Raw genomic sequence first — 9,142 nt, 5'->3', positions numbered from 1 at the left:
TATATGTATTATTTTTATTTATATATATATATATATAAATATCTCCTGTGTTTAACCTATTACACTCTTGGAAATTTTGTTGTACTGTATCTGTGAATGGATTATTTTTCACTATGCTGCATGAGCTTTACACATGGGATAGACCTGAAATGCCTTCCCCTTCCTCCCCTCCCCCTTTTTTATTTATTAATAAAAATACATGCATTCATGGAAAATTAATTTCTAAGTGCTCAAGGTATCTCAAAAAATATGAAATAGAGCTTTCCCAGATAAACAGAGAGCTATGTAAATTTGATAGTGAGGTCCTTGACAAAACTAGGAGTGGAATACTGCAAACTTCTGTGCAATATGTTTTTATCAGAGATGGGATTTTCTCTTTAGGACCCCTAATACTGATGGCTTGGCGAATTTTGGAGTGAGATTTTCTCAGCACATTGCTGAAGCTGCTGTCTGTACTCCAAGCAGAGCAGCTTTCCTGACTGGCAGATACCATATCAGATCAGGTTGGGCCTCTCTCTAATGGTTCACTGCAGCTTGTCTAGCCATTGTTGCTGTTAAAAATCCCTTTGAATAAACCACTTTAAGGACTAGTTAATCTAAGGATTTGGAGTCTTAGTGAGATGGATGAAAATAAAGATGACCAGATTTAGTGATTGATTTCTGTGAGAAAATCCCCATATAAAGCACTCTCAATGGGGCAAATTGAAAACACAGAAATGGGTGAAAATCCAAAGAATGAAAAGTACCCAGAGGTAGAAACAGGGGAGGGGAAAAAAAGTGTAAACACTGTATGTTCAGTGGTATTCAGATTATATTAAGTGTAATATCTTTAGTATCCTGGCAAACTTTTCATGGTGAAGTGTGTCAGACCATGGAATAGTTTTCCACAATCACATTTTAAAACATATTTACTTCAGCCATGTAAATTAATGACAGAAACCTTTAGCCACCAAGTATGGCAGAAATAATTTGTGTAGCTCCTCTGGTGCGATTTTGACTTGCTAAAGGAGAAATATGATCATGAACTGTACACTTCAGAAGTGGGTACCCCTGGTTCTGTAAGTCTTTTATTCTATTTAAACATCTTTTATTATTTTTCCCCCATTTTTTTTTTCTTTTAATGTTGTATTTTGATAGAACTTCTGTTGTAATGCCTTATGTCCAAACACAGGCATCTTAGTGCAATTTGTAGACACACCAGCATAGCTGAGGCATCTGCTATGTAGGAGTTGGAGGAGCCATCGTTCTGGGGGTCAGCTAGAATACCCCAGGGCATACTAAAGGGCTTACAAAAAGGCACTAGGCTTAGGCAACTGAGGCCTATTCATTAGCAAGAATAAGCTGAGAAGACTGGAAGTATGAAATCTGGCTTCATTTTAAAGACTGTTATTCCTCTCTAGGCATGGCATCCAGCACTGAACAGTAGGTTCTCTATTGAAACAGGTCTTCTGGAGGGCTACCAACAAATGAAACTTCTTTTGCCAGAATACTGCACCAGCAAGGTTATTCTATAGCACTTGTAGGTATGAGACATAGCAACTTGATGCCTATCTGTTTGTTATTTAAATGAAGCTGCTTTTCTAAATATTTTTCTTTGCCAAAATGTCTAGAATCAGTTAAACTGGAGTTTCTTGTATGCATGACTTTCAAAATCAGCAGGGTTTTCAGAACGCCATCCATGAGCCCCAGTGTCAGCACAGCATATCTGACAAATCCAACATGGGGACGTATGGAATATGTAGATGTACACTGAAAACACAAATAAATGCAGAGGAAAGAATCTTGTTTGATCAGTACAAATTACTTTAGGAAGAACAGAGATATTCACTGACCCATTAGAGCAGAAACATGTTATCTGGTACCCAGACACCACAGTGGTCTTAAATGTATCTGGTGGCTAGATATTCTGTTATTGATGCATCCTTTGATGTTTGTTTGTTGTCACAGTTTAGCTCTAAAAGTAGCTTATTTTCTGAAAACAAGATACTCTGACGAAGAAAAGCTGGAAGAGTTGCATTGACTTCAGTGGGGTTTGGATCACAATATGTGTCCCAGAAAAAAAATTCTGTCAACTCTTTGCTAATTTTGTTTGAACAGCAATTAAAGACCATGTCTTTCAAGCACTTCTTATTTTTAAACTATTTGATGTAAAAGGTGTCATATGCTTAATTGTAATTACCGTGATTTTCACACCTCTACTTGGCTGAGCCACTCTGAGGTGTCATTTAGTTCCTAAACTGAAGTGAGTCTTGGTGATATGCTGACTTCACAGCAGCTTGTGCAAAGGGGTGAACTTTCCCTAGCTCACTGCAGTCTTCTATAGCTTCTACTGTAACCTACATTCATATACACAAGTGCAGAACTGGTTAGCAGTTCTCAGGAGTTACTTATCTAAGTAACAGCCCCTAAGCCTGTCCATCCTTCAAGGTCAGGATAATGACACTGCTCTGTAATATGACTTCATTAAGGTTGATCATCAGTGTATGACATACTCTGATATGTCCAATTGTAGTGGATAATTGGAATGGCCTATTTTAGCTACTCATTTCAGGATGAATATAGACACACAGAGCCAATATGTACACCTTCTTCCTGCAATCTGTTCCTAAACTGTGAAGGTCAGATAGATTTTGTGCATAAATTGGTTTATGTTTTTGTGCTTAGCTGCTTCTTCTGGCACAGGGGTTTCTCTGGTTTCTCCCATCAGGTGACCCATTAATGAATGGTTACTTCATGTGAAAAATAATAAGCACCAACTATTGCAACTTCTTATTCAGGAAGGCCTCTGACTTGGACCACTGTCCTGTGTGGAATTTTAACAGATAAGTGAGGAAAAACAGCTGTTCTAGGCAGACAAAATTCCAACACACAATTACTCCCTGAGTTTGTCCCTGTTCCAGACCAGTTCCTCCCTTGGCAGCACATTAAGCAAGGAGTGTAGCCAACCCATTAGACATACAGGCAGACACACCCAAGAATAACAATGTTAGATTGAAGTTATTTGGTTTATATTTTCAGGGAAGTGGCAGATGTGTGTAAACTGCAAATCCCACTGTGATCACTGCCGCCATCCTCTAAATCATGGCTTTGATTATTTTTTACGGCATGCCTTTTACCCTTCTGAATAAGTGTCAAGGCACAGATGACCCTGAACTGGACAAGTTTTCAAGATACATATTGGCTTTACACTCAGATGATCATCCTTGCAGTGCTTACTCTTCTGATTGGAAATCTCGCTGATTTATTCTCAGTAAAATGGAAAATCATATGTCTGGCCATCTGTGGTCTTCTGTATTTCATCTGCTGGTTCTCCAGCTATGGTTTCACCAAGCACTGGAACTGCATCCCAATGAGAAACCACGATATCACTGAACAACCAATGAATCTAGAAAAAATACTTCTAATACGCTCAAGGAGTCAGTTTCTTTCATTGGAAGGTAACAAAAAAAATTGTATTGCCTCTTAAGGATTTTTGGAAATAATGTCATCACTGTGTCCTACACCACTAGGTTAGGCAGCTGGCGCATGCTGAACTATCTGTCCTGATGTCAGCAAGTCCTGTTCTCCTTGCCTCTGAGACCATGTCACTTCTGGCTATGAACTTTCACAGTTATTTAATGTTCTACACATGTCTAATTTGGAACCAGAAAGAGAAAAGGCCCTTTACTATTTTGGTCTTAATACAGAATCAACATCTTTGAGGGGTGTTTTAGTCCTCTCTGTCTCCCAAACCTCAAAACTGCACAGATATCGAAATAAAAAAGTTTTGGTTTAGACCACAGTAATAATTTTTATTGAGATAGCCACAATGATACCACTGTTATATTTTGGGTTGAGTGACAGCAGAGAAAAGACTATTGTTTTCTTTCATTTCAGAAACATTTCATTTCTTCTCCTTGTTTCCCTTTTACATATTCACATCCCTTTTATTACCACAGAGAAGTTTCAGGGAAGAAGCCGGCATGGCCTAAATGGAGAGCAGATGGACTAGATGGTGGGTAAGTGGTGGTCTTGAAGAAAATCCTTCGTTCATTTGAATGTGAAAAACAATTTATAAGGGGTTGTCACAGAACTCTTTTTGCCTTGGACACACAGCTGGCTCCAGAGAATGCCAGACCATTACCACACCTCTTTGTTTTGAGGGATTTTGGGGGGGTTGGTTTTTTGTTTGGTTTTTTTGTTTGTTTGTTTGTTTGTTGTTTTTTTTTCTTTAAGATGAAAGCTCAAATTTCCTTGTGAGGATTTGTTCTTTTTCTTTCTTAATTGACACACATCTGTGCTGCAGTGTTGAATGCAGATCAGACATGTGCTTGATCATGTTGTTAATCAAAATGTATGACATTCATCCAGTTCTGTCTAGTCTCAGAAGATCTAAGTGGTGCTGATGATACTACATTATGCAGTGGTTGATTTGTGTGCTTGTTCATTTTTATCACAAATCAGAATTCTTTCCTGGTCAAAAGGCCAAGTTAAAAAGCTATGGAGTTTCACTTAAATTGTGTGAAGTCAGTACATCATGAAGACTCATTGCAGTCTAAATCCAGGCTCTGATTGCCAATCAGGTTTTTAAACCTGAGCCTTACTTTGTTGTTCCTTTCTGCCTCAACAAGAGGGAGCTATGGAAGCTGTTCTTGGCAAATGTTTGATGCAGAAGGTGATGAGAAATGACGATGACAAGCAATTCAAGATAAATCATATTCTGTATAAACATTTGAAGTTATCGGTACTGAAAGCATTCCTTATGAAGTTAGGTTTGAATTGCAGTCTGAAGTTTTTACCACTGACATCAAGAGAAGATTTGGTTGATAGCATGCCGCCTGATCTTAGAATCCATGTTCAGTTCCTAGTGTGACACAGCAGTTTTTGATGATTAGGAATCTATGCAGCACTATTAAGCACTAAAGCTTTCCAGGATGCTTGAGGCTATGCAATAGATGCGATCCTAGACTCTGAGAATTTACAGCATAAAGTTGACAGTATTCTGAGTACCTTGAATAAAAGGGCCATTCATTTAAATTATTTTACAATTGTTTTTGTTTTTTATTTTCCTGGGTTTATAGACATCACAAACAAATTTTGGACACTTTCAGCAGCTGGGCTCTTATTTCTGTAATGTAGGATTACACTTTGCATTGCTCAGGTAAATAGAAAGACTTGGTCTTCCTGAATTTTGAGTCAACACCTAAAAAAAAATCTGACTGCATCTCTGGACATAGTTTTGATGTTTTGTTTTGTTTATAGGCAGACTTTTGAATGTTATTGACAAAGAAGACTTGAAGAATACCATATTTGCTTATTTTGCATCTGATCACAAAAGATCCCTAGAGGCTTGCAGAGGAAATGCTCAGTTGGGTGATAGAATAAAACACATCCACATAGACTATATTTGATAAATTGTATGCTGGGATGATAATCTTGGATTGTAGGGCTGAGGCAAATTCAGGACATCAGAATAACTGATTTCCCAGATAATCCAGTTTTCATTGTCTCTGCTAGTGGAGTTTTTTCCTGGTACCTACCTTGGATTTCCTTGCTGCAGTTTAAGCAACAGATCTTGCCCTTTTCACCAATCTGCAGAGAAGAGATTCTTCCTTTCCTCCTTGCAGCAGCCTGTTGTTGCAAGGTCATCCTGTATTTCAATATGGTTATGTTCCCCCTCATTCCTCTTTTCTTTGGACTCCGGTACGCTTGTACCCCCTTTTAGTTCCATGTTGCCTTTAAGACTGCTAAGCCTTGAAAAGCCACTCTGACAGCTTGGGCAGCTTGGCACTTACTGTGTAACAAAGCATGAAAACTGCTAGATTATTTGGGTGCCTTGACCTTGCTCAGCATCAAAATGCACATTGTCTAGTAGTAAGTTACTTGATGAGCCATACAAGCAATGTCTGATACATCTGAGATATCATCTGGGAACATTCCTAAATGTTAAATTAGCCTTCAGCTCTGGATATGAATCTTCCACACCAGTAGCACATGCAAAAAGGCCAATGGGCTCACTTGAATAGCTCAGAACCTAACCTAGGGGATTCACTTCGACTGGCCTAACACAAGTATATCAGTGACATGAGAGTCCAGAGAGGAAAGGTGAATGTGATTAGACAGAGATTTTGGTGTGAGAGGACAATGAAGAAATCATGCCTGCTTAGACATGAGGAGATACAATATCAGTTTAGAGATTAATTACAGAAAGGCGTTGCCAGAATGGGGGATGTCCCACTGAAACTAGCTAGATGAAAAATCTAGTGTAATTCATAAATATCTGTAGAAATCATTGCTGTGGTTGCTAACAGGATATTAAAAACAAGAGGATTAAATAAGCCATGTACACAAATAATGATAACAGCTGCTAGTGAGTAACAAATCATGCTATGTAAGATAATGGTATCTCATGAAGACTACTGCACAAGCAGCTGGACTTGCTCTGTTCATAATCCATCATGCCACCTTGTCAGCCTTTCAAACCAAGCTCTGGGAACCTTGCCTCTCAGCTGTAACTATGAGCACACCTCTTCCATAGCAAATTCCGGTGTTACTTAGCAAAGCCAAAGGCTAGTAAAAGCTACCATTCAGCTGGTGATTTATTAGCTGAGCTAATGAGGTAGTTTCACGTTTTGTTTGTCGCTGTTTTGTTTGCCGCTTTTCCTACAATGCTTTCCAGCAATGACATGCCATTTCTGCCATTGATAGAAGGAATAACAGAACGAAGGTCTTATACGTGCCTGAGCTTCAACATTTTGCGTTTTTTGTTCTCTAACTGGACCTTCACCTTGGAATTTTGTGTTTTAGCAACTTGTTTCATATCTGTAATTAGTTAATGGTTCTCACTTTGAAATGCTATTTGAAACAATGAATATTTTTGACTTCTAGGAGAGCCAATGCATGGAGAAGAGAATTTAGAATACCAGAGAAATGGAAAAGAAACCAGGTTAAACCAAGTAAGTCTTTGGATTACCTCAAGACAACTTCAACAGAAATCGCAGTGGAAAGTCTTCATTGCTGTGGCATGTTCAGAGCCCTTCCTAAGACTAGACACCTGCTTCTTCATGAGTAGGGAAGGTGGAGCAAATGGCGTGTGGCCTGCATTTGGCTTCCAGTGTCAGAGGAGTAGCTTCCTCAATAGTATACAATTTGTAGCATCTATGTTAGACTCCCCAGCAGAAAATGAGAGAGCATGGGTGGCTAAGCTGTTTGAGCAAAAAGCATAAAAAGTACTGGTGGTGTGTAACTGTTAGTTCAGTAAGTGGATATTTTTTTTACTTTTTTTATTTTCCTCCCTCCCCAAAGCCTTGAGCTCCCAGTGACTTCGGTGACTTTCATTTCAGGGAGCAAAATTAAAAGCTGTGAACCATGCCTTCACTATGATTATCACTTACTTCCAGGAAAATTACAATAATGGTGACTTATCTCCCCAGGCAGGATGTGTGAACTAGCTGTAATTGCAAAAACTGTTAGTAACTGCTAATCATTGGTCTCCACCCATGCACACAATTAAAAGTCTCAGGGCCTATTAGCTAAGCAGTAGCTTGGTTTAGAAATGAGACTTGAAATCCTAATGCAGTACCTATGGAGAGTGAATATTGATCACACTCCAGCTGCAGGCTGAGGTGCTGGAGCAGTCTGGTGACTCCATCTTGTCTGTCAGGGTAATCGACAGGCACACCTTGTGCCTTTGCAGTGGGATAGCTCAGTGCTCCAGGCGTGAGTTTGTGTTTCTGCATGCAGTACGGTGGCACCGAAAGGACAGTAAAACATCCCTCTCCTGCAGATCAGAGATGATGTAATAACCTCTAATTTCCAACAGAATATCATGGAAAAGCATACATATGTGTATCTGGAGTAAGTTTTATTGCCTCAGTCTCTCAGTTCTTCTGCAAGATGCAGAATGGCTCTGTTGTTAGCTATCCTGCCTTACCTGAGATAAAGGGATTTGCTTCCTGGGTAGCATAGCTTGAGGAATCTCCTTGTTATTGCAGCGGTTTTATTGCTTTTCCTGTGGAAGCATTTGGGATCAGTTTTAGTGCAAGATTGAAGAAAAAGGAACTACACACATAAGGTCTTTATCTGGACCAGTAGTTTGTTTTCTATAGTCCTGTTTTATTTAATTTATTTTTTTTCAGCCATGGCATTAGACAAACTTACTGCAGCTGTAATGCTTTCCTGAGCTTTCGACAAGCACCCAATCTTTGCTCATGTCATCCTCCATTACAGTGTCAAAGAGAACAGGCCAGCAACTGGTAGCTGGGTCCTTCTTTCTGCTCAGGCTGGAGGATGACATTTGTGTGACTAAATGCAGCTGCCTGGGTCTGGGCTTGTTGTTTTACAGTCACTGAAGAGCTGCAGATGTTTACAGGGTGTGGTTCACCTCCTTCTGGTTAGTCATCTGGGCTAGATCAGCCACCCTGTTTTTCTCCATTGACTGAAAAGGCAGTCGAGACTGACCACATCAGACATAAACACCCATACATTAACTTAAAGTTAGTCTTCTGTGACCGAATGATGTGACAGTAAGTGATAATGTTACAGTAAGCTGATGAATTCATGGTGATACTGTACTCGGGGTTCAGCACTGCTAGAGAAATGCAGAAGCCAACGAAGCAGGCTACGCCTACCCATCTTCCCATTCAGTAGATACTTGAATGAGCCATAACATAACATTCTCAGCAACCAGTTTAGGTGAGGGGTTATCTGTCACGGTCTCTTTTTCGTGAAGCACCTTAGCATGACTAAAATACATTAAAAAGCCGCTGGTAAGCGCTGCTGAGTAGCCGGCATTGGAGCCCAGCGCTGCAGAGCCGCCAACGGAACGTGCCGCCAGGGGGCAGCGCGGCACCGCCAAGCGCCACCGGTAAGTAGCGCGTTAGACGTGGAGGGTATGAAAGGTGACATGGATCAAGTCTCCCGGGTTCTTCGGCGCAGTTCGCTGCCTCGCCTTTCGTTTCCGCATGCCTAGGTGCCCTGTGTGAAAAGCCACCCACAGCTGAGGGGCAGCGGCCAGGCCCCGCAGGCTGAGAGCTGTGCCCTGAGCGCCTCTGGACAGCCCCTAATCCAGCTGGGCTCACGGCACCAGAAGCCCTCGCCCGGCCCCCCCTCTGTGCGCGGTGGCTTCATTTCCAAAGCACTGTGACCACTGGTGCCTGCCTGA

At 40.6% G+C, this 9,142-nt stretch overlaps 1 pseudogene; it reads left to right on the top strand.

Annotated features, from left to right (window-relative positions):
- Positions 1 to 381: 381 nt before the first annotated feature.
- LOC104401561 lies at positions 382 to 5,352 on the top strand (annotated as a pseudogene).
- Positions 5,353 to 9,142: the final 3,790 nt, after the last annotated feature.

This window comes from Nestor notabilis, unplaced genomic scaffold (assembly GCF_000696875.1).
Source record: "Nestor notabilis isolate BGI_N333 unplaced genomic scaffold, ASM69687v1 scaffold23962, whole genome shotgun sequence".
NCBI classification, from domain to species: Eukaryota; Metazoa; Chordata; class Aves; order Psittaciformes; family Psittacidae; genus Nestor; species Nestor notabilis.
Note: the sequence above shows the minus strand (reverse complement) of the source record. Positions and strands in the feature narration are given on the sequence as shown.